Below are 27,367 nucleotides of genomic sequence, written 5' to 3'. Positions count from 1 at the left end.
GGCTCAGCGGAAGGCTTTACAAGCCCCGACTGTGCCGCACAGTTTCTACCTCTCCAGCGTTACCGCGCAGTGGCGGGAACTCCAGCTTTTATGTACTGTAAGCGCCGCCCCACCACCGTGTATAATTGCTGCATGTAGCGGGGCTCAGCTCCGCAAAGGCTGCCTTGCTTGTTGCTGCTGATGCTACTGATGATCAGGAACAAGCTGCAGCTGATCAGAAGGGTAAGGGGTGTCAGTGTCCTGCGGTGCCGCTGACTGAATTTTTTGACTAATTAAATACACAGTATATATATAGTCATCTTCATTAGTTCTTCAGTTCGTAGATAGGGGTTACAGTGAAAAGACTCTACGAATAGACCAAGCCCGTGCTTCCGAAATTGACAGGAACAGCCTCTTTATGATGAGAGATCGTATACAGGATGGACACCGGGGAGAGAGACCATTTGTAACACAGTTCAATCAAAAAAACAGAACTATCAAATGTATTATGAATAAACACTGGCACCTATTACTTAAAGATCCAGTTTTAGGGCCTCATCTACCCAGTAGACCAAGTATTGTCTTCATGAGATCCAAGAACCTTAAAAGTATCCTTGCTCCTAGTCAATTACAGACAGAACATCGGAAAAAAGAAGATAATTCCAACCAACACCCACTCATGAAGAGAGCAGGGTTGTTTCCCTGCAATAAGTGCAATTGTTGCCGCTTCATCGACAAAAAGAGTTTCTGCTGGAAAGATGAGACTAAAAGGGTTTTCAGACTAAAGTCCATTGTTACGTGCAACACCAATTACGTCATCTATAAGATAGATTGCAGTTGCAAACTCTCTTATACTGGTAAAACAAAGAGGTGTCTCAAAATTAGAATACAGGAACACTTACGAAACATCAAGAATAAGGTCCAGAACTATAGCCTCCCCAGGCACTTCCAGGAAAAACATAGGTCCGAAATTCAGGGCTTAACATTTAATGTGGTAGAACATGTACTCGAAGATAAGAGGGGAGGAGATAGGGACCTCCAGCTAGCTCGAAGGGAATCTTTCTGGATTTATACTTTAAATACACTTATACCAAAAAGGCTGAATGAGAATATCGATATGATAGCGTTCCTTTGAAGTAGATAAAGTGTATCTAGTATGTAAAGATGGAGATATTATCAGGGTAGTTAATGGCCAGCACATAATTTTCCTACTAATGTGACGTAGTTTCATTATATATCATGTGTACGTAGAGGAATTGAATGTCAGATGATCTTTAAAAATCATAAGATTTCCCTGATGTATTTATCTTTGGTTATTAAATTTTACCACTTGACATATAGACGTGTACAAGTGGGGCCATTTTCAAGTTGATAACTCTTCATCTCATTCATTTTTTTCATACAGTACATACATCACGTTTCCAGTATATATACACTCATGTACATGTTTAACTATATAAGTACTTAATTTATTTATATAAAGATCATTCATATTTGTTTATAATTATTTTTATTATTAATTTTATTTACATGTTTATTATTTATTATTATTTTTATTCATCATTATTTTTATTTTTATTTTTAATTTTATTTATATTTATTTATTTATTTATTTTTATATTTATTATTTTTTTATCTTTATGTTTTATATTTTATTTATTATTTATTTATTTATTATTTTTTATTATTTATTATTTATTTATTTTTCAATTTAGTTTGGTGCATTTTCATCAAATATTTAAAATATTATTTGCATATACCGGTTCAACATTACACTTATCTATATCTATGTTTATATACACCAGATGTGTGTATATTTCATATATATTATATATATTCTTTGTCCACTAATATTATTTGTTCATAAATGATCAGAGTATATAGCAGCGCGGTGATGTCTTTGTGTCCATAGTACTTTTATTTATTGTCAGATAGAAGGCACCCTTATTGACACGTAAATAGTGTTTTAATATCATCCAACTGATGATCAGGAAACATCAGTAAGTCAGCAGTCCCGGCCTGTTAACAGCGGGTCGTAGCTCCGATCACGTGCTTATGATCACGTGATCGGAAGAGACCAGTAGACGGCACTTCCGGGTTCGTGGAACGCAGACCAGCGTGGAGCTGGAATACAAGCGTTCCACGTCACCGGACCAGAATAAGATACAGATGTCCCTATCACGTGTCAGGAACACGTGACCCGATTCAGCCTGTAGATATGAGTTTGGGTCTGTGGAACGCAATTGACATGGCGCTGGAACGCAAACGGTCTCGCTCCAGCGTCATGCAATACGATCAAGGGGAATCACCTACAGGGGATCAGTCCAATATTTAGGACAGATTGAAACTGAGTTAAATGAGATGGGGTATGTCTAACATCATTCCTGGCATTTAGCCAGGGTTGGTTTCATTTTTGCCTTATCTAGTAAATCGTAACCATAGAGACAGTGAAAAGCATTATGGGTAATATTAATCAATTAGGTATTCCCTCCTAAGGAGTAATTCTCATAATAATACCGTTAATACACTTAGTTTGATTATTTGAAAATTATAAATCTATGCACTTTTGGTTAAGTAATCTCCATTCTAATATAGTAAATGGAGCATATATTTAGAGCACCAATCACATTGCAAGGGAAGTGATGTAATCACTTTTTCCCTTTATAAAGGGTTGTTATCAGGTCCAATGCCTCATTATACAGAGACTTGGCTGTCAGCACTGCACTACTGGAGGGTAAGGTTTTGTTTTTACAATAGTATATTATCTGCTGAAACATCAACTTTGAAAGTGGTCCCATTTATTAGTATACATTTTGTACCAACTATATGTATTTAATTGACTGGTTAACCACTAATTATTTATAAATGTAATTTATTAATGGGTATATGATATGCACTAATTATATATATTCACTATATAAATATGACGGATTTATTCATGAATATGAAACTAAGTTGTATGAGTTATACACTCACTTATATAATTTTTATAGTTAATAGATCTTCCCTGTACTAAGTGAAAGGAGTATTTGTTTCTCCATGGGGTGGGAATTCTTTGTACTTACTGGTACTTTAATGGATGATTTAATTGATATCAACCCAATTAATTTACCAGGTCTACTACGTGTTCTAAATTGGTTAGACATTATACCTATTTGAATTGCCTTCACTCCTGAGTCTCTGAGTGTCAGGTTCAAGCTGTTGACCGATGAGGTATGTGCTATATTATAGAGATTTCTTTAATGATTGTCACTAATGAACTACACCCTTTATGGGTAGCACTTTGAGTAATTTGTTTGAATCATTCAATCATAGATTAGTGATACCGTCCATAAAGTATGGGTTTTCCTAATAAAGATATCATGTGGGTTTACTGTACTGATGGTTAATATAATTAGTCCCGGGTTTTCCAAATATGAATAAATGGTTGGTTATAATCAGATCATTTAGTAGAGGTTTGATGTATAGTGTTAACATTGGTGGTTGTTGTAGCCAATTCTGTGGCATTGTTCTGTATCATATATAGAAATCATACGGGTTAGTCATGTGATCTGTCCATTAGTGATCAGACATTAATGATACCAGAATTTTTATAATTATGGTTGTCAAAATAAGATAGGGGTCTATTTATGAACTCATAGGTGTTCTTATAATTAATACCCAATTAATCAATTTATTAGGTTCCTTATGCTTGTGAACAAGTTAGATTCTATACACATATGAATCTTCCCCATATTCGAATATCTGAATGTCAGACTCAAGCTGATGATATATGAGGTATGTGCCGTTCCATCGGATTAATCCCAATGTCTGCCTAATTGAACAAGAAGTGTCCTTTAATTAATAAAGGTTATTAAACGTTTGTTAATTAGGTATGGTCCTCGCTGTATCAATCAAGTTCCATTGAAATATTGAAACGTTGTTCATACATCTTTGAATGACCTTTTATGTGCAGACAATATGTTCTGAAATGAAGAGGTATGTTTTTCACAACCTGTGCTTTTTGGTTCTCTTTTTTCCTCTTTCTTCATGTTATTTATTCTGGTTTCCTCCTCATGTTGCTATGTCATGTTCTTCTGATAACAATATGTCATGTTATATGTGAGTGTAAGATGCTTATTGCTATATATTTGTTTTGACTTATTGTTCTACAATTGTAGATTTTACCCCTGATGAAGTCTTGGAACAAGACGAAACGCGTTGGTTTATTTATCTATCTATTATCTGATGTTACCTCCGAATCTACAATAAGGAGAAGGAGGAAATCGTAGTGATATATCTACGCTTTTTCCTCATCACCACAAACTGATTGTTCAAATTGTGCTACAAATGTAAATGTATCAACTCTGTATACTTATGAACATTGGTGTTGGGTTTATATGTTGTTTTAATAAATTTTTATGTTAGTATTTGTTATCTGACGTAATTTATCTGGAGAGTACTATAAGGGTCCGTTTTAAGGTAGGGCGTTGATATAACTCCCTTGGCGCCATTTCCTCTATTTCGTTTCATATTCTCACATATTTAGTTTCTCCTAACAGGGAACTTAGAGGATACAGGCAGCCATATAATTAATTGTAGTGTTTTATTCAAAATAGCGCAGTGGGAGAGTAATTCTTGTCATATATATATTCCGTTACCTTGGTGATGGGGAGCACAATGATGACGGAGCCTAGGTGCACGTCATCGTCAGAGCGCCGGCCGGAGCGGGCGGGTGATCCGCCTCCCGGAAGACGCCAGTCACTGGGGGATCTATGGCTGCTATAAAGGTATGTTTTTGTTCACTTGTCTACATGCTGACCTGACGAAAGTGCTACAATAAAAGCACTGAAACGTTGTCGTTCCTCATGCTGGTATAAGACTGATTTATTTAAGACGCTTGGAGTGCCGTACCATCCATTTACTGCTGCTGTCACTTCCTCGTTCGGGCACCCGGCGCACAAATACCACTGACGGGAGAGCCGGACCACCAATTGTATGTATATATATATATATATATATATATATATAGTAATGTATTCCATAGTTATAGATTTATATAAAAAATGTACGTAGGTGATATATGTATATGTTCTATGTATCAGTGTTTGGATTTAATATATATATATATATATATAATGACAAAAAAGGTGGCACTCAGAGTCTGTTTTCTAAGCAAAAAGACGTGTATTGAAAGTTTGTCTAACGTTTTCGAGGCATCAGCCCCATCCTCAGGACAATACAATACCTACAGCAAGAAGACAAACAAGTTCACTTACCTAAATACCATCACCAGACACCCAGTTCCCGCTCAGTACCGCGCTCAGGCGCCCAGCCCGCCGGAAGCATCCCTAGCCGCACTTCCTGGTGCACGGCCGCCGTCGCCATAGGAACCGCTCTGTATGCGTTCCACTGGCCGACTTCCTGCGTTCCACACAGCCAACAGGGGGTCTCGCCGTGAAAGGGATCCCAGAGCTGCAGAAGGGGGACAAAAATAATGTAGAAACATACAGTTTAAAACCATAAGGAGACACAGGGTTAACTAATGATACAGAACAACCTAGAATAATGAATCATTATATAAATTGCTAAACAGCGTAGAATAATGAATCAATATATACATTGCTGAAACTGCATATTGGAACTTATGAAAATATTACATCAAACTATTCCAATTTATTTTATCATTCAGACCAAAAGGTTTGGTTGTATCTAAACGAATGATCCATTGGGATTCTTTCAGAAGTAATTTTTTACCCCGATCGCCCCTATGAAGAGAGTCGGGCACATGATCAATCATGTAATGTTTCAAATCTTCAAGGGAATGTCCAGCCTCTTTGAAATGTCGAGATACTGGCTGGTCAATGTTCTTGCCCTTAATGGTCATGCTAATAGCCGACCTATGGGCATTCATCCGTTCCTTGAATTTACGTGTAGTTTGGCCAATATAATGTAAGCCACAAGGGCATATAATGATATAAATTACATTTGTGGTATTACATGTTAGGACAAATCTAATGTCGTATACTTTATCACCATGCGAGTGTTTAAATTTTTTACAGGCTATCATGAAGTTGCAAGTAGTGCAATTATTACACCTGTAACAACCGTTGCCTTTGAGAAGGAGAATAAGAAAAGATTGGAGGATGATTCTTGTCAAAATTGGTTGCATAAATTGGAGACCCAGTGCGACCGTTATCGCACCGATTTACTTAACTTTAAAAGGTACAAGAAATTTGCAGTTGATGCAGACTATGAAGAAAACCGTGTATACAAATGGTTATATGGTGGAGATACTCCCCAATTTAATACAAGTGGTGGCAGAAAGCATAGACCCTGGCAAAAGAGAACACAAGGAGGACGAATGGACCGCCATAAATCAAGTAGTGACAGTGATTTTAGGATCTCTGATTCGGAAGATAATGGTGGACAGACTCTGGTCCATTTAGATCAATAAGAGAAGGAGGTGATAAATCCACACGAATCACTCCCACCTGTCGGGGTGGTCAGAACAAGAGAACCAAGAAAAGTCACTTTGGTCAACAAAAGGAAGACTTGATCTTTAATTTATTAATTTTCGAGACAGCTGAGACTTAAAGAGCATTTCCAACATAATACGTTACAAAGTGATGACAGTATTTTCAGTACTTTCTTGAAATCTGCCTCCAGGTCTAACTATGATCCTATTTCGACTAATACATCATTAAAATCTTTTAATAGACTACTGGACGAGTCGGTCAATAGATACATCGCCACCCCATGCCAGGTACGCCCCAATCTGTCCAAAGCAGAATATCTGGCCCTGAAAGATCTAGAATCCTATCAGGACATAGTCATCAGGCCCGCCGATAAAGGCGGGGTCATAGTAATCCAGGACCTGGATAAATACAGATCGGAAATAGTCGGTCAGCAGGAAGATTGGAAGGTGTAAATGAAATTAGGGAGAGACTGTACCACACTATAACAGAAATAACTTTTTGACATTTTGGAGAGGGCGCAGAGTGAGAACAAAATTCCCCAAAAGGTTGTTAAGGCTTTGTGTGTACAGCATCCCAAGGTGCCGGTGTTGTATACACTGCCAAAAATACATAAGAACATGTCGGAGTCACCCGGTAGGCCGATTATATCAGCAAGATTCTCTCTTGCAGCCTACATCTCAACTATTGGACAGCATCCTCCAGCCATTATTGGGTAAACAACATACCTTTCTCAAAGATACGACAACTTTTTTGAATAAATTATTGGACATTGGGAATGTACCATCTGGAACATTGCTATGCTGCTTAGATTTGTGCAGCCTTTATACTTCAATCCCACATGATGGTGGGATGGTAGCGATGAGACGATTCCTTGAACAACATCTTTCCACATCTAGCTTTGATCATGTGCTGTTTCTGACTCTATTGGAACTTATGTTGAGAAGAAATGATTTTTTATTTTTTATTTGATGGTAGTTTTTTTTCTGCAGCTTAGAGGGTGTGCCATGGGGTCTCCTGTGGCCCCCTCTTATGCGAATGTGTACATGTTCTTCCAGGAGGCAGATATGTTTTTTAGTGATCCAAATGTTAGTCGACGTATTTATTTATTAATTTATTTATTAGCAGTTTCTTCTATAGCGCAACATATTCCGTTGCGCTTTACAATTAGAACAACAGTTATAGAACAAAACTGGGCAAAGACAGACATAGAGGTAGGAAGGCCCTGCTCGCAAGCTTACAATCTATAGGGAAATAGGCATTGATACACAAGGATAGATGCTACCTGTTACATAATGGTCCCCCAGATTGCTAGGTTCTTAATTAATTGTATGATATGATCACCCAGCAATGTCGGAAGCATAAATTTGAGGTTATGTGGACTGTACAGAGAGGATGTAACTGGATAGGGAAGCATTGAAGGTTATGTGGGTGGGTCTGGAATTTGGTAGGCTTGTCTGAAGAGATGAGTTTTAATGGAATGTTTAAAGGTTTGGAGACTAGAGGAGAGTCTTATTGTGTGTGGGAGGGCATTCCACAGAGTAGGTGAAGCCCGGGTAAAGTCCTGTAATTTTGAGTGGGAACAGGTAATACATGTGGATGAGAGACGCAGATCTTGTGCAGAGCGGAGGGGTCTGGTAGGGAGATATTTTGAGATAAGTGAGGAGATGTATGATGGTGCAGTTTGGTTAATAGCCTTGTATGTAAGTAAAAGTATTTCTCATACGTCCTAGAGGATGCTGGGGTCCACTTTAGGACCATGTGGTATAGACAGTTCCGCACGAGCCATGGGCACTTTAAGACTTTTTCAGAGTGTGAACTGGCTCCTCCCTCTATGCCCCTCCTCCAGACCTCAGTTTAGAAAATATGCCCAGGCAGACTGGTCGCACTCTAGTGGAGCTCTACTGAGCTCTACTAAAAGACTTTATTTAGGTTTTTTATTTTACAGGGAGACTGCTGGCAACAGTCTCCCTGCTTCGTAGGACTTAGGGGGAAGAAGTAGGAACCAACTTCCTAAATAGCTTCATGGCTCTGCTTCTGCTGACAGGACACCATAAGCTCCTAAAGGGTACTGAACACTAGCTGCGGCTATGCGCTCACTCCCACAGCACGCCGTCACCCCCCTAGCAGAGCCAGAAGTCAGAAGACTGGTGAGTAGTGTTACCGGAGATCTGCAGAGAGGGACCTCCGGTCATCGTGACGGTTTAAGGTACCATGCAGCGAGCGGGAACGCTGCGCGAGCATGCTATCCATAACACAGAGCCCAGCAGGGCGTGGGGGGGGGCTGGGCAGCATGAAATCTACTCTCACTGGCAAAAGGTAGCATATGATGTTGTGGCACAGTCCTACACCCCCGCCAGTATAAAGATTAGAAATTAGCTTTGAGGGGAAACGCGCCATTTGGCGGAGCTTCTTCCTCAGGCAGCCAGCACACTGTTCAGCGCCATTTTCTCCCACCTGCTGCAGGGGAAGAACCGCTGATCCTCCCCTCCACTTCTGAATCAAGTATCATGGGGAAAAAAAGGGGGGGGGGAGAGTGTAATTTGGGTGCTCAGTCATATTATTGGCATTATATATGCGCTTAAGGTCTCTGTGTACAAGGTACATGACAAAGGGATTTTTTCCTTGGCGCTGAGTTGTGAGCTGGCAAATCCTGTTCTGTGTCCTTTTGACAGATTTTACTGTGGGTCTGTCCCCAATAAGCCCCGGAGTGTCTGTGGTGTGATTGTGCACGTGTCTGGCATGCCTGAGGCAGGGAGCTCTTCCCCTGAGGGAGCCATTTTTGGGACACAGAGTCGTAATGTGGTGGCACTGCCGTCGCACCACGAGCCTGAATGGGTGAAAGAATTACGTGATAGCGTGAATCATATCAGTAAGAGATTGGATAAGTCTGAGTCTCATGCAGAAAACTGGAGAAAATCCATGGAAGATGTGATTTTTAATAGTTCTGCCTTTTCATCCACAGGGGACCCCTCAGGTTCACAAAAAAGATCTTTTGCACAAGTAGTACAAACTGATACCGACACAGACTCTGATTCCTGTGTCAACACTAGTGATTCCAGGGGAATAGATCCAAAGTTAGCAAAAAACATTCAATACATGATTGTTGCTATAAAGGAGGTTTTAGAAGTTATGAAGCCCCCTCCTTTACCACAGGAGAAGGCTTACTTTAATAAAGAGAAGAAAATTAATGTAACTTTCCTTCCATCTCATGAACTGAACAGTCTCTTTGAGGGAGTCTGGACAAACCCTGAAAAGAAATTTCAGATTCCCAAAAGAATTCAGGCAGCTTACCCTTTCCCTGCAGAGGACAGGAAAAGGTGGGAGTCAACCCCCATGTTAGACAGTGACCTGTCACGGTTAACAAAAAAGGTGTTTCTCCCTGCGCCTGGGACGGCTTCACTAAAGGAGCCGGCAGACCGCAAGTTAGAGACTACGTTGAAATCTATTTATGTGACCAATGGGACACTACTCAGGCCTACCATTGTCTGTGCGTGGGTGAGTAGTGCTATTGAAAAGTGGCCATATCAAAGACGCTGCTGCATACATGCTGGAAGCCATGAAAGATATTGGTCTCTTGGGATCAAGAGCCGCTACCATGGCGATCTCAGCACGTAGGGCGTTGTGGATTCGCCAGTGGAATGCTGATGCAGATTCCAAAAGGACTATGGGGGCTCTCCCGTATAAAGGCGAGGCCTTGTTTGGAGATGGGCTGGATGCCTTAGTCTCTGCGGCTACTGCAGGTAAATCGAAATTTTTGCCTAATGCTCCTGCGCCGGCGAAAAAGACACATCACTCTCAGATGCAGTCCTTTTGGCCCAATAAATAAAAAAAGGGTAACGGTTCCCCTTTCTTTGCGGGTAAAGGAAGGGGAAAAGGAAAGAAATCCACAGCCTCTCTTGGATCACAGGAGAAGAAATCAACCTCTGCTTCTGCCAAATCTTCAACATGACGCTGGGGCTCCCTTGCGTAAGTCCGCTCAAGTGGGGGCATGTCTAAAACTCTTCAGTCAGATTTGGGTTCAATCTGGCCTGGACCCGTGGGTCTTACATATAGTGTCCCACGTGTGCAAGCTGGAGTTTCAAAACATTCCCCCATGCCGATTTTTCAAATCGGCCTTACCAGCTTCTATCCCAGACAGGGAAGTGGTATCAGCAGCAATACAAAAATTGTGTCAGGATCAAGTGATTGTCCTGGTTCCCTTGTCGCAACAAGGAGAAGGGTTTTATTCAAGCCTTTTCATAGTTCCGAAACCGGACGGCTCGGTCAGAGACTACGTTGAAATCTATTTATGTGACCAATGGGACGCTACTCAGGCCTACCATTGCCTGTGCGTTGGTGAGTATTGCTATTGAAAAGGGGTCAGAAAACTTGTCATCAGACATTGACACAATAGATAGAGAAGAGATACTGCTAACGTTAGGTCATATCAAAGACGCTGCTGCATACATGCTGGAAGCCATGAAAGATATTGGTCTCTTGGGATCAAGAGCCGCTACCATGGCGATCTCAGCACGTAGGGCGTTGTGGATTCCCCAATGGAATGCTGATGCAGATTCCAAAAGGACTATGGAAGCTCTCCCGTATAAAGGCGAGGACTTGTTTGGAGATGGGCTGGATGCCTTAGCTTCTGCGGCTACCGCAGGTAAATCGACATTTTTTCCTAATGCTCCTGCGCCGGCGAAAAAGACACATCACTCTCAGATGCAGTCCTTTTGGCCCAATAAATAAAAAAAGGGTAACGGTTCCCCTTTCTTTGCAGGTAAAGGAAGGGGAAAAGGAAAAAAATCCACAGCCTCTCTTGGATCACAGGAGCAGAAATCAACCTCTGCTTCTGCCAAATCTTCAACATGACGCTGGGGCTCCCTTGCGTCCGGTCCGCTCAAGTGGGGGCATGTCTGAAACTCTTCAGTCAGATTTGGGTTCAATCTGGCCTGGACCCGTAGTCTTACATATAGTGTCCCACGGGTACAAGCTGGAGTTTCAAAACATTCCCCCATGCCGATTTTTCAAATCGGCCTTACCAGCTTCTATCCCAGACAGGGTAGTGGTATCAGCAGCAATACAAAAATTGTGTCAGGATCAAGTGATTGTCCTGGTTCCCTTGTCGCAACAAGGAGAAGGGTTTTATTCAAGCCTTTTCGTAGTTCCGAAACCGAACGGCTCGGTCAGACCGATTCTAAATCTGAAAACACTAAATCTCTACCTGCAAAGGTTCAAATTCAAGATGGAATCTCTGAGGGCAGTGATTTCCAGTCTGGAGGAAAGGGACTTCATGGTGTCAGTGGACATAAAAGATGCCTACTTACATGTTCCTATCTATCCTCCACATCAAGCTTATCTGAGATTTGCAGTGCAGGATTGTCATTACCAGTTTCAGACGTTGCCGTTCGGACTCTCCACGGCACCGAGGGTGTTCACCAAGGTGATGGCAAAGATGATGGTCCTCCTTCGACAGCAAGGAGTCAATATAATTCCTTACCTGGACGATCTCCTGATAAAAGCGAGGTCCAGGGAACATTGCACTCTCCCTGACAGTACTTCACCAACACGGTTGGATCATAAATTTTCCAAAGTCAGTTGGAACCGACGACAAGATTATCGTTTCTGAGGATGATACTGGACACAGAAGTACAGAGGGTATTTCTTCCAGTAGAAAAGGCTCTGGAAATCCAGAGAATGGTCAAACAAATTCTGAAACCAACCAGAGTGTCGATTCATCAATGCATTCGGTTGTTTGGGAGGATGGTAGCGGCCTACGAGGCCATACAGTTTGGCCAACTCCATGCCAGAGTATTCCAGTGGGACCTATTGGACAAGTAGTCCGGATCCCATCTACACATGCATCAGAGGATAATCCTGTCATCCAAAGCCAGAATTTTGCTCCTGTGGTGGCTGCACAGTTCTGACCTCCTGGAAGGACGCAGGTTCGGGATTCAGGACTGGGTCCTAGTAACCACGGATGCAAGTCTCCGATGCTGGGGAGCAGTCACACAGGGGGAAAGCTTCCAAGGAAGATGGTCAAGTCAAGAAGCCTGTCTTCACATAAACGTTCTGGAGTTGAGAGCCATTTACAACGGCCTTCTACAAGCGGTGCATCTTCTTCAAGATCAACCCATACAGATCCAGTCGGACAATGTAACAGCAGTAGCGTACATAAACCGTCAGGGCAGAATGAAAAGCAGAGCGGCAATGGCAGAGGTGACAAAGATCCTCCTCTGGACAGAAAGACATGCTAGAGCTCTGTCGGCAATTTTCATTCCAGGAGTGGACAACTGGGAAGCGGACTTCCTCAGCAGACACGATCTCCATCCAGGAGAATGGGGCCTCCACCAAGAAGTCTTCGCGGAGGTGACAGGTCTTTGGGGAGTTCCTCAAGTAGACATGATGGCATCTCGTCTCAAGAAGAAGCTTCAGAGATATTGTTCCAGGTTGAGAGACCCTCAAGCAATAGCAGTGGATGCACTAGTGACCCAGTGGGTGTTTCGGTCGGTGTATGTCTTCCCTCCACTTCCACTGATACCAAAAGTTCTCAAAATCATAGGAAGAACAGGGGTTTGAGCGATCCTCATTGTCCCAGATTGGCCAAGAAGGACTTGGTATACAGATCTTCAGGAGTTACTCATAGAAGATCCTCGGCCTCTTCCTCTTCGCGAGGACCTGCTGCAGCAGGGGCCGTGCGTGTATCAAGACTTACCACGGCTACATTTGACGGCATGGCTGTTGAGCGCCGGATCTTAGCCCGAATGGGTATTCCCAAAGAAGTCATTCCCACTCTTCAGACCAGGAAAGGAGTAACGTCTAAACATTACCACCGTATTTGGAGAAAATATGTGTTTTGGTGTGAAACCAAGAAGGCTCCAACGGAAGAGTTTCAGTTAGGACGTTTTCTCCATTTTCTTCAGGCAGGTGTGGATGCTGGTCTACGATTGGGTTCAATCAAGGTCCAGATTTCGGCCTTGTCCATTTTCTTTCAGAAACAATTGGCCTCCTTTCCAGAAGTTCAGAAGTTCATGAAAGGGGTTCTGCACATCCAACCTCCATTTGTGCCTCCTATGGCACCGTGGGATTTTAACGTGGTATTGCAGTTCCTTCAATCAGATTGGTTTGAACCTCTCCAGGAGGTAGAGTTGAAGTTTCTCACTTGGAAAGTGGTCATGCTGTTGGCCTTGGCATCCACAAGGAGGGTGTCTGAGTTAGGGGCCTTGTCTTGTCTCGCAAGAGCCCTTACTTGATATTCCATTAAGATAGGGCTGAGCTAAGAACTCGTTTTCTTCCAAAGGTGGTTTCTTCTTTCCATGTAAACCAACCTATTGTGGTGCCAGTGGCTACTGACACTTTTGCTGGTTCGAAGTCTCTGGATGTGGTCAGAGCTTTGAGAATTTATGTTGCAAGAACAGCTCGGATACGGAAAACAGAGGCACTGTTTGTCCTGTATGCTCCCAACAAGATTGGGTGTCCTGCTTCTAAGCAGACTATTGCTCGTTGGATCAGAGGTACGATTCAGCACGCTCATTCCACGGCAGGATTGCCGATGCCGGATTCGGTGAATGCCCATTCTACTAGAAAGGTGGGCTCATCCTGGGCGGCTGCCCGGGGGGTCTCGGCATTACAACTTTGCAGAGCAGCTACTTGGTCAGGGACAAACACGTTTGCTAAGTTTGACACCTTGGCCGCTGATGACCTAAAGTTTGGTCAATCCGTCCTGCAGGGACATCCGCACTCTCTCGCCCGTACTGGAGCTTTGGTATAACCCCATGGTACTAAAGTGGACCCCAGCATCCTCTAGGACAGAGGTTCTCAAACTCGGTCCTCGGGAGCCCACACAGTGCATGTTTTGCAGGTAACCCAGCAGGTGCACAGGTGTATTAATTACTCACTGACACATTTTAAAAGGTCCACAGGTGGAGCTAATTATTTCACTTGCGATTCTGTGAGGAGACCTGCAAAATATGCACTGTGTGGGCCCCCGAGGACCGAGTTTGAGAACCTCTGCTCTAGGACGTATGAGGAAACAGGATTTTTATACCTACCGGTAAATCCTTTTCTCCTAGTCCGTAGAGGATGCTGGGCACCCAACCCAGTGCGTACTTTACCTGCAGTAGTTATTTTGTTATAAGTTTTACACAGGTCTTGTGTTAAAATAATTTTCAGCTCGTTGCTGTAATGTTTATGCTGGTTAGCATGTGTTAGGTTGAATGCCATGGTATGCAGCATGGTTGAAGTGTGAGCTGGTGTGAATCTCACCATTAACTTAAAAGTAAATCCTTTTCTCGAATTGTCCGTCTCCCTGGGAGCAGTTCCTATACTGAGGTCTGGAGGAGGGTCATAGAGGGAGGAGCCAGTTCACACTCTGAAAAAGTCTTAAAGTGCCCATGGCTCCTGCGGAACCGTCTATACCCCATGGTACTAAAGTGGACCCCAGCCTCCTCTACAGACTAGGAGAAAAGGATTTACCGGTAGGTATAAAAATCCTGCTTTTATGTTTAACACGGTAGAATACCGGTAACCAATGGAGGGACTGACAGAGCAGATCAGCAGACGAAGAACGTCTGGCGAGGAAGATAAGCCTCGCAGATGCATTTAAAATGGATTGTAGTGGTGAGAGCCTATGTTTGGGAAGACCAGTAAGGAGACTAATACAATAATCAATGCGGGAGATGATGAGTGCATGGATTAGAGTATTTGAAGTGTCTTGTGTAAGATAAGGGCGTATTTTGGATATGTTTTTAAGTTGCATGTAACATGATTTAGAGACAGATTGAATGTGTGGAACAAAGGACAGTTCAGAGTCAAGGGTGGGTAAAGGATATATCATGTTCTTTTCCTGGTACCAAGATGACGTGTTCCTATTATGGATCAGGGGGGAGAGAAAGCTTTTTGCAATTGATGTCTAATATTAATGGTTTGGATTCACCTATTAAGTTTACCTATAGTTAGAGCACGAGTAGTGCCAATTTCTTGAATGTACAGGTTATGGTGACCGATGGCAAAATTGGGACAGGGGTCTTTTCTAAAAGCACTGACAGGAATAATTTCTTGAAGGCTTCTAGTCACCCTCTGGCCTTAAAAAAAGGCCTCCCATTGTCGCAAATGATGCGCTTTGCACGCATCATCAGCGACCCCACTTTGCTCCCTGATGCACTCGATGGTCTTATTGCTAAGTTAATACAAAGAGGATACAGTCTTATTCTTAATGAACAGAAGAAGAAAGTTCTAGCCATGGACAGGGTCAATCTACTCAACCCAGTTAAGCGTAAGCAAGATAGTGTTATCCCTTGGGTGAGTGACTTCACTACAGCAAGTCCTATTATTCAAAGGGCTACATCGTCTCTTTGGCCGATTGTCAGTTCAGACAAAGAACTCCCTATTTTTAGCAATAAAAACCACTAGCAGCATTTAAACGGGGTAGCAATCTTTGGGATAGACTTGTTCATGCTGATATTTCCGATATGGGTGCTAGTAGACAATTTAATGTGTATACTAAACCGCCAGGTTGTTACAGGTGAAATAATTGCACTACTTGCAACTTCATGATAGCCTGTCAAAAATGTAAACACCCGCATGGTGATAAAGCATACAACATTAGATTTGTCCTAACATGTAATACTACACATGTAATTTATATCATTGTATGCCCATGTGGCTTACATTATATTTGCCAAACTACCCGTAAATTCAAGGAACGGATGAATGCCCATAGGTCGGCTATTAGCATGACCCTTAAGGGCAAGAACATTGACCAGCCAGTATCTCGACATTTCAAAGAGGCTGGACATTCCCTTGAAGAGTTGAAATATTACATGATTGATCATGTGCCCGAGTCCCTTCGTAGGGGCGATCGGGGTAAAAATGTACTTCTGAAAGATTCCCAATGGATCATTCGTTTAGGTACAACCAAATCTTTTGGTCTGAATGATAAAATACATTGGAATAGTATGATGTAATATTTTCATAAGTTCCAATATGCAGTTTCAGCAATGTATATATTGATTCATTATTCTACGCTGTTTAGCAATCTATATAATGATTAATTTTCAAAATTTTATGTATATATTATGAGTTGGGCCTGAAATGCCGGTGGGGCAGGATGCCGGCGTTCAGAATACTGGCTGCGGCATCCTGCTGTTTAGAATCCCGACAGGGGTTGGGACGCATGTTACCCCTCACCCCCTTACCACCTAACCCTAACCCTCCCTTGCTGTAGCCTAAAACTAACCCTCCCCCCGCAGCCTAACCCTAACCCCCCATCCTGCAGCCTAACCCTAACCCCCCATCCCAGCAGCTTAAACCTAACCCCAGTCCCCCACCCCCCACCCCCGCAGCAACTGTCTCATCATATCTGGTCTAAATCTAATCTATATCTAGTATTATACTGCCACTCTCCAAGATATTGCTTTTCCACTATACTATTACAATGTTCACATACATGAATAATGTGTGAATGTCCCACTGGAATGTACAAGACACAAGTCTAAGTCCCCATAAAATTATTATCTATTATTGAATACTTAGATTAACGTCGGGGGACAAATTGTGGTTGAAATAATAAGGGACTACTGGCCTAACGCATGAAAAATACTATATGTATTTGGACATTAGAATAAACACGTGGACACACAATTTTAATCTTTAATCACATTTATTAACTTTCATTGCACTCTATGTTTTGTCTATGTCAACAATTTTAACCTCTATGTTTCGCCTAAGCTCGTAGTTTATGTATGTCAACTCATATTATTTTTTATGGAAACAATAATAAAAGTTAAGTTTTAAGTGGATGTGATAACTGGATCACTCCTCTTCATGTGCACCGATAATACAGCCCTTTTTTCTCTCTTCCTTTGTACTTACTACAGCTGTAGTTGGTAGCACCCCCGTCAAGAATGGTAATTACCAACAACCTATAGGGGTTCTTTTTGGAACTTTTGTTCCAATTTCCTATTGAATAAATTGTGTGTGTGCAGATACATCATTTCCTTTTATTAGATGCGCACCAAGCAAAGTAAGAATTCCAGACCCTATGGTAAATCCGAGCAGAAGTCGGCTTACGGCCCTTCAACATAGTTTGAATGACCGCCTCAGAAAATCCTTTTAGCCCTCAGTACGGAAGCTTCAAGAGCCACCTAGTCAAAGCCAGTCGGGCCAAATCCTGGTAAACACAAGGGCCCTAAACAAGGAGGTCTGGTCATTGCGGAAGCAGAAGATGACGCTCTAGCGAGAGACCCTGTAGGTCTGAGAACCAATGCAATCTGGGCCACGCTGGAGCTATTAGAAGAAGGATTCCTCCTTCTTGCTTGAACTTCCTCACTACTCTGGATAGGAGTGACACCGGAGGTAACACGTACAGCAGCCGAAAGTTCCATGGATTTGCCAGTGCATCTACGAACGCCGCTTGAGGATCCCTTGTTCTTGCTCCGAAGACTGAAACCGTGTGATTGTGTCAAGACGCCATCAGGTCTACATCTGGTAGGCCCCACTTGTCCACTAGGAGTTGAAATACTTCTGGATGAAGGCTCCACTCTCCGGCGTGTATGTCCTGACAACTGAGGAAGTCCGCTTCCCAGTTGAGAACCTCCGGAATGAACACTGCCGATATGGCTGGCAGATGGCGTTCTGCCCATTGAAGAATCTTTGACACTTCCGTCATTGCCATGCAGCTTCGAATGCCGCCTTGATTATTTATGTATGCCACCGTGGTGGTATTGCCTGACTGTACTTGAACAGGCATGTTCAGTACCAGATGCTGGGCCAGTTTCAGAGCATTGAACACTGCCCGCAATTCCAGAATGTTTATAGGGAGGAGAGACTCCTCCCTGGTCCACCGACGCTGAAGAGAGTGTTGCTCAAACACCGCACCCCAACCCCTCAGACTGGCATCCGTCGTCAAAAGGACTCAGTTGGAGATCCAGAAGGGACGACCCCTGCTCAATCGTTGGTCCTGCAGCCACCAGGTCAGTGACAGACGGACCTCCGGAGACAAGGAGATAATTTTAGACTTGATCCGGTGAGGCAGGCCGTCCCACTGGGCAAGAATCAGTTTCTGCAAAGGGCAGGAATGAAATTGAGGGATATGCAGGTAAGCATCCTGTATATCCAGGGATACCATATAGTCTCCTGGTTCCAAAGCCAGGACAATAGAGCGAAGGGTCTCCATACGAAACTTGGAGACCCTCACAAACTTGTTCAAAGATTTGAGGTTGAGAATTGGCCGGGAGGAACTATTCGGTTTGGGGACTAGGAACAGTGTTGAATAGTACCCCTGCCTCTCTGAGCCAGGGGCACCGGCACTGCCACTCTGGTGTCCAGGAGGGATTGTACCACTAAATGGAGAGTTGTTGCCCTCACCTGATCTGAAGGGATGTCCGTCAGGCAACAGCGAGGAGGGGGACATGTCTTGAAGGATATAGCGTATCCGTGAGTGACGACTTCCCGTACCCAAGCATCTGAAGTGGTCTTCAACCTTACCTGGGCGAACTGTAGAAGTCGGCCTCCCACCCTGGGATCCCCCAGGGGGAGGCCCGCCCCGTCATGCCGCAGGCTTGTCAGATTTGTAAGCAGGCTGACGGGGCAGCCCAGGCACATCTAGACTTGGGCTTGGTGGTTTTGAAAGTGCGAGACTGTTTCGGGTACACGTGACCCTTTGCTTTACCCAGAGGGCGAAAGGAACGAAAGGAAGTAGTCTTAGCCTTCGGGGCTGAAGGAATAGTACTAGGTAGACATGCAGTCTTAGCAGATGCCAAGTCAGCGACAATCTTGTTGAGATTCTCACCAAAGAGGATGTTTCCTTTAAACGGGAGCACCTCCAGGGTTTTCTTAGAGTCCAAGTCCACCGACCAGGACCGTAACCAGAGAATACGGTGAGCCAAAATGGATGTCGTAGCAGCCTTGGCTGCCAGAACACCGGCATCTGAAGCTGCTTCTTTAATGTAATGAGATGCCGTGACAATATAAGAAAGACATTGTCTGGCATGTTCAGGAAAATCGGACGGAAACTCAGCCTCCATTTCCTGCTTCTGCGGCCCAAGTAGCCGCAATGGTGGGCCTATGTGCATCCCCTGCAAGGGTATAGATAGCTTTTAAGCAGCCCTCCACACGCTTATCCGTCAGCTTCTTGAGAGAAGTGACGGTAGTGACAGGCAGAGCAGATGATACAACCAGCCGAGCAATTTGCGAGTCCACCGGCAGTGGCGTTTCCCAATTTTTACTCAATTCTGCCGCAAGGGGATAGTGGGCTAGCATCTTCTTGTGCGGGGTGAATTTCTTTCCTGGGTTCTCCCAGGATTCCTGACGTATGTCAACCAAGTGGTCAGAATGAGGTAAAACCAATTTAGTAACCTTCTGACGTTTGAACCTGTCCGGTATTTTAGATGTAGTAGCAGTTTCAGGATCATCATCAATATGAAGAATGAGCCTGATAGCCTCTAAGAGATCAGGAACATCCACCTGTAAAACAGATTCCCCATCAGAAACATCATGAACAGAGTCTGTGGGGTCAGTATACACGCCATCTTCATCGGAAGAGGTATCCGGAACATGCGTCGATTGAGAGGAAGTAACAGCCCGCTTAGAGGACTTCTTAGGTTTAGTCTTATGCGGGACATGGTCAGGAATACATTTATCCAAAGAGTTATTCAAGTGCTGTAACTGAGTGGACAGAGTATCTATCCATGGCGGGTTAACCGCAGGGACCATATAAGGCTGATAAGGCACAGGAGGTCCCATAGGGGGCGCAAGTCTATTTACCAGCGTAGTCAGTAAATTAGAAAAGGCAGACCTAGGCGGGCCCTGATGTGCCCCCGTTGTTACAAACTGACTGGGGGGTACAGAAACCCCAAAACCTGAACCCTCTGCAGCCATGTTATCCTCAAATGCATCTGGGACATCATAACCGCGCACAGCGGAGTCAGCCCCAGACCCATCGCCCCCTGTAGCTGACATGATATGAAAGCATAAACCACGGACGACACAGTACAAGGCCCTCATTCCGAGTTGATCGCTCGCTAGCTACTTTTAGCAGCCGTGCAAATGCATAGTCGCCACCCACGGGGGAGTGTATTTTCACTTTGCAGGAGTGTGAACGCCTGTGCAGCAGAGGGGCAGCAAACACATTATGTGCAAAACTAGACCAGCCCTGTAGTTACTTAGAAACACAAAGTTTTCCCCAGCGCACTTGGACAGGATGTGGTAATAACTAAAACACTAAAACCAATGATTAGACTTTTAAAATGTATTTTATTGAAACCATCAAGGATGATAAGTATTACAATTTAAAAACACATGAGGGTTTATATGTGACTACCTATTACCGGTAAACATGGACATGACAAAAACAAACATAAAACATGTAGTGTGAGATAAAAAATTCAAGGGGTAACTGTAAATTGATAATTATGCCCCACAGTACTTCAGTAGTCTCCAGTACATAGGTAGAGTAAAAAATCAGAATAGATGAGACACGCTAATTAGCGACTTACTCTCTCTATAAAAATTTATTAGGTCACTGCTGGTAACTTTCCAGGAGTAATCTTGCAGTCAAGTGCATTTGAATAGTCACTAATCAGGCACTTAGAGAGATTTCTCTTCCAAAAGATACTACCTTCAAAGACGTCCAAAAGAATGTCCTGTACATGGGATTACCTCCAAAGACATCCAAAAGTATCCTGCATGCGGGAAGGCACCCTGATTTTGCAGGTCTCCGTACTGATGAGCGGGGTCCGGAGTCCGCCGGCGGAAATCCCGTGCACGCTGCCTGTAGCGCTACACGGCGTTGCTCGGGATCGATGTTATCTGCGATCTACGCGTTTCGCCTGAACAGGCTTCGTCAGGATAGCAGAATACTCGCTCCGTCTTCCTTCACCAGTTAAATAGAGCCTTCGGTTGTGGTTTCCTTTTCCTGCATGCGTTCCACAAAGGGATTTTTTGCGTTCCATTGTGCACTTCCTGGTCCCAAGAGATATTCCTATCTAGTCCCTTTCACTACCTATATAGAATCCCTTTGGAGAGGGGCAAACTAGCACCACCACCACCACATAAATCACCAACATTACACAGTGTTTATAAGAAACAATTTACCTATACTATTTTTAATACCTTTTTGTTAAAAACAGGTTACTATAATATTACACAACATTAGAGAATTTTTTATCTATACCCTAAAAATATATATATTTAAAAATTAAGAATAAATAAATAAATAAATCGATAAATATATTTATTTTATATTTAAATCTATACTTTCCTTCACGAGAAGAGGGGAAAGGGAGGGTCGAGAATGAGGGGGAAAAAGGGGGGGAAAAGAGGGGGGGGCCTTATATTGTAAACTCTATATAAACCATATATATATATATATATATATATGTGCACAGTCCCTACTTCAGTAACGCTTAAGTTATTGATCATAAGAACGGTATCAGATCAAAATCTATATTTAGTCCCCTTGGCATAAGGGTACCAAATTGGTATATTAGTTTCGTTTCTTCTCTGATCAAACATTCTTCCATATGACCTCCTCTCCATGGCACAACCACCCTCTTCAAACCTACGAACTGCAACACATGCGGATCACCTTGATGTTTTTCTAGGAAATGGGCAGGCACACTATGGTCCTTTTTCCTATTTTTTATGTTGCACAGATGTTCCTGTATCCTTATGTGCAACTTCCGCTTAGTCTGGCCTATATATTGTAGCCCACAAGGACAAAATAACAAGTAAATGACACCAGTGCTATTACAATTTATGCGTTCCCTGATTTTAAATTCTGTACCATTGGAAAAAGACGCAACTGTATCTACAATCCTCACTGAATTCATTCTTGTTTTTTGACACGCTGTGCAGACACCACATCTAGAGAAACCCACTTTGCCTCCCTCCTTAAATTTTGTTCCAGGTTTTAAATGACTTCTAACTAAAGCAGATTTTAGAGTTGGTGCTCTCCTATAAATTATACGTGGTTTGTCCGGGAGTTTTTGTTTTTGTCATGTTCATGTTTACCGGTAATAGGTAGTCACATATATACCCTCATGTGTTTTTAAATTGTAATACTTATCATCCTTGATGGTTTCAATAAAATACATTTTAAAAGTCTAATCATTGGTTTTAGTGTTTTAGTTATTACCACATCCTGTCCAAGTGCGCTGGGGAAAACTTTGTGTTTCTGTGTTTCCGATTTTGGTGGAGCAGGGTAGTAGCTCCACTCCCTTCAGCAGCACTGACAGGAATAACCCTTTCCTTCTCTATAAGCGCAGTACCACAATTGTTTTTGTGTTCCTGTAGTTACTTATTCTGTGCGATGATTGCTGCGACGAATGACATGGTAATGACATCAGATACCCACCCAGCAAACACCCAGCCATGCCTGCGTTTTCTCAAACACTCCCAGAAAATGGTCAGTTGACACCCATAAACGCCCTCTTCCTGTCAATCTCCTTGCGATCGGCTGTACAAATGGAATCTTCGCTAGATCCAGTGCACAGCAGCGATGCTCTTTGTGCCCGTACAATGTACCTGATTGCTGCGCTACGAAAATCGGCAGCGAGCGATCAACTTGGAATGACCCCCAATGTCAGGAGATAGAATAACTTAAAAAAGAAATGTTTCTGTATATCGCGCCAACTGTGAACAGCAGCTTTAGTGCACCAGAAAGGACTCCTCACAGGTCCCCAAACAGTAGACAAAACAAAATATGTATGGTCACCAATGCGCTAATCACACATGTTCTTTAACAAGGTCAAAATATCTTACATCAAACGATGTATCAGAAATAATCAGTCTCTATTCCAATGTTCCTCCCAGAATGGTCAGGGCACCGTGCGGAAGAGGACCTTGATTTAGAAAATATCCTCTTATCCTCACATATGTAGCTCCACCAGGGGATAGATGTTACCTTTAAATTTTCAAAGATAAACACAAATAGTGCAAGTACAGTCGAATGCAAAGTTAAATTGATGTTTTAATAAATTGCACTCACAATAAACAAATTGATAAAAAAACATGTAACCACTATTGTGGGTTAGGGCATTTGCCAGCCATTCGTGAAGTTACCCTCCCAGGTCTCAAATGGGATGATGTGGATCAGTGGTCCGGATACACTGAACCCACTTGCAGGAAACTGTCACCGCCGGGGATAGTCCAAAAGACACCAGTCACCACGCCTAAAGCTTTTCGGACCTCAGTCCTTCATCAGAGGCATGGTGGCTGGTTAAAGTGTCCCTCTTAAATACCCTCACTTGATCATCTCATAAGTGTCAGCTGTGGCGTACAATCCCGCCACAGTGATTCTCGATCTCATTTTCCGGCGGAAATGACGTTCGCGGTGCTTCCGGCCAGAACCGGAAGTGTCTATTATGCGTTCCACAATGCGTTTCACTCGTTCTTCCACCGGAAATTAGCCTCTTGCGCTCCACGGAGCGCTCCAAATAGCTGAATTAATCCATATATATAGGTCCATCCTCTTAGGTTCCATACAGTATTCTTCAGAATGTCCATTAATCAGAATAAAGTGTCCAAGTCTTAAAATAGAGTCCATAAAGTGCATGACGACAGGTACCCAAAAAACAAAAAATATTAAAACCAATTAAAACAAACTCATACATTTATAAAAACCATTTAAGCTCAAAATCCGAATTAAGACCATTAGGGACTAAAGAATTTAATTTAAAAATCCATTTCATCTCGGATTTCGCTAAATTATTCTCTACATCACGATTTCTCCAATTTGGGGTAATAGCCTGGATACCAATAAACATTTTAAGGTGCTTAGGGTTACACTGATGCGTTGTTTTAAAGTGCATAGATACTGTATGTGTTTCCAACCCCTTTCTAATATTGTACGTATGTTCGGCAAGACGAGTCTTGAGATTTCTACTCGTCTTGCCGACATAAAAAAGATCACAAGTGCAGGATAAAATGTAAACCACGTTTTTAGTGTTGCACGTTATAAAATTAGAGATAGTGAATTTTTCCCCATTAGCTTCAAAGTCCTTTTGTTTACTCGGACCTTTGACCAAACGACACATAGTACACATCCCACATCTATGGAATCCGTGGCTCCTGGTACTTGTGCGTTTGGTCACATTAAGCGCACTGTGTACCAGTTTGTCTTTTAAACTCTTGGCCCTACGATAAGTAAAACAGGGTCTATCGGGTATTTCCTTTCCTAGAACCGGGTCCTCTTTTAATATTTCCCAGTGTTTTCTGAAAATGGATTCGATTTCTTTATGTTGAACCCCATAATTACTTATAAAATTCCACTTTTGTAGTTGACTCCCAGTACCCTTGTCCTTTCTATTGTTCCTTTTTAACAACTGTTGTCTATCGATAGATTCCACACATGTTTTAGAGGCTATAATGTCCTCCTTCTTATAACCTTTATCAAGGAACCTTTCACTCATCTCAGTAATTTGCTGGTCACATACGCTTGTTTCTGTGCAATTACGTTTCACCCTTAGAAATTGTCCATATGGTATTCCGTCTAACCAATTTTTGTGGTGTAGGCTACTTCTCTCTATAAAACTATTTGAGTCTGTATCTTTTCTATACCCTACCGAAGATCCACAAGGATCCCCAGAATCCACCGGGATGGCCTATAGTGGCAGGGACAAATAGTATTACTTCTAACCTGTCGGCGGTTGTTGACTCATTTCTTCAACCTTTAGTGAGACTGACAAATTCTTTCCTTAAAGATACCAATGATGTTTTGCAGGTACTTGAGGAAATACAATGGGGAGAGAATTTTATTTTGATAAGTGCAGACGTCTCTACATTATATACGATAATAGAGATGAATAAGGGTTTGGAAGCAGTCTCCTATTTTCTTGATAAGTCTGAACTCTCAGAGGAGATAAAGACATTTGTTTTAAAAAGTATAAGATTCATTTTAATCAATAATTACTTTTATTTTGATGGTTTTTATTATATACAAGTGGTTGGCACCGCCATGGGCACCAGATTCGCCCCCAGTTATGCCAATTTATTCATGGCATATTGGGAAACCATGAAGGTATGGCATCATGGTCAGCTGGGGGCGGGTCTGGTGTCCTGGCGCCGTTTTATAGATGATATTTTATTTATATGGAACGGAACGGCTGAAGAACTAGAAGAATTTTGTAACAATCTTAATACCAATGATTTTAATGTTAAGCTCACGTTTTCAATCAGTAAAATGACCATTACATTTTTAGACTTGTGTATTTATGTGAAAGATAACACCCTTCTCACTAAATTATACAGAAAAGATACAGACTCAAATAGTTTTATAGAGAGAAGTAGCCTACACCACAAAAATTGGTTAGACGGAATACCATATGGACAATTTCTAAGGGTGAAACGTAATTGCACAGAAACAAGCGTATGTGACCAGCAAATTACTGAGATGAGTGAAAGGTTCCTTGATAAAGGTTATAAGAAGGAGGACATTATAGCCTCTAAAACACGTGTGGAATCTATCGATAGACAACAGTTGTTAAAAGGGAACAATAGAAAGGACAAGGGTACTGGGAGTCAACTACAAAAGTGGAATTTTATAAGTAATTATGGGGTTCAACATAAAGAAATCGAATCCATTTTCAGAAAACACTGGAAAATATTAAAAGAGGACCCGGTTCCAGGAAAGGAAATACCCGATAGACCCTGTTTTACTTATCGTAGGGCCAAGAGTTTAAAAGACAAACTGGTACAGAGTGCGCTTAATGTGACCAAACGCACAAGTACCAGGAGCCACGGATTCCATAGATGTGGGATGTGTACTATGTGTCGTTTGGTCAAAGGTCCGAGTAAACAAAAGGACTTTGAAGCTAATGGGGAAAAATTCACTATCTCTAATTTTATAACGTGCAACACTAAAAACGTGGTTTACATTTTATCCTGCACTTGTGATCTTTTTTATGTCAGCAAGACGAGTAGAAATCTCAAGACTCGTCTTGCCGAACATACGTACAATATTAGAAAGGGGTTGGAAACACATACAGTATCTATGCACTTTAAAACAACGCATCAGTGTAACCCTAAGCACCTTAAAATGTTTATTGGTATCCAGGCTATTACCCCAAATTGGAGAAATCGTGATGTAGAGAATAATTTAGCGAAATCCGAGATGAAATGGATTTTTAAATTAAATTCTTTAATCCCTAATGGTCTTAATTCGGATTTTGAGCTTAAATGGTTTTTATAAATGTATGAGTTTGTTTTAATTGGTTTTAATATTTTTTGTTTTATGGGTACTTGTCGTCATGCACTTTATGGACTCTATTTTAAGACTTGGACACTTTATTCTGATTAATGGACATTCTGAAGAATACTGTATGGAACCTAAGAGGATGGACCTATATATATGGATTAATTCAGCTATTTGGAGCGCTCCGTGGAGCGCAAGAGGCTAATTTCCGGTGGAAGAACGAGTGAAACGCATTGTGGAACGCATAATAGTCACTTCCGGTTCCGGCCGGAAGCACCGCGAACGTCATTTCCGCCGGAAAATGAGATCGAGAATCACTGTGGCGGGATTGTACGCCACAGCTGACACTTATGAGATGATCAAGTGAGGGTATTTAAGAGGGACACTTTAACCAGCCACCATGCCTCTGATGAAGGACTGAGGTCCGAAAAGCTTTAGGCGTGGTGACTGGTGTCTTTTGGACTATCCCCGGCGGTGACAGTTTCCTGCAAGTGGGTTCAGTGTATCCGGACCACTGATCCACATCATCCAATTTGAGACCTGGGAGGGTAACTTCACGAATGCCTGGCAAATGCCCTAACCCACAATAGTGGTTACATGTTTTTTATCAATTTGTTTATTGTGAGTGCAATTTATTAAAACATCAATTTAACTTTGCATTCGACTATACTTGCACTATTTGTGTTTATCTTTGAAAATTTAAAGGTAACATCTATCCCCTGGTGGAGCTACATATGTGAGGATAAGAGGATATTTTCTA

At 42.4% G+C, this 27,367-nt stretch overlaps 2 long non-coding RNA genes across 3 annotated transcripts in view; both read left to right on the top strand.

Moving 5' to 3' along the window:
• The window catches only part of LOC134947770 (uncharacterized), a 214,832-nt gene that overhangs the window by 29,079 nt on the left and 158,386 nt on the right, over positions 1-27,367 (top strand). The window lies entirely within an intron of this gene.
• On the top strand, positions 3,099-3,950 carry LOC134947769 (uncharacterized). Its single transcript, XR_010182761.1, has 3 exons — positions 3,099-3,192; positions 3,660-3,756; positions 3,852-3,950. It is a non-coding gene; the product is annotated as an uncharacterized LOC134947769 (long non-coding RNA).

This window comes from Pseudophryne corroboree, chromosome 8 (assembly GCF_028390025.1).
Source record: "Pseudophryne corroboree isolate aPseCor3 chromosome 8, aPseCor3.hap2, whole genome shotgun sequence".
In the NCBI taxonomy this organism is placed as follows: Eukaryota; Metazoa; Chordata; class Amphibia; order Anura; family Myobatrachidae; genus Pseudophryne; species Pseudophryne corroboree.
The sequence above is the reverse complement of the archived record's forward strand: the minus strand, read 5'-3'. Positions and strand labels throughout refer to the sequence as shown.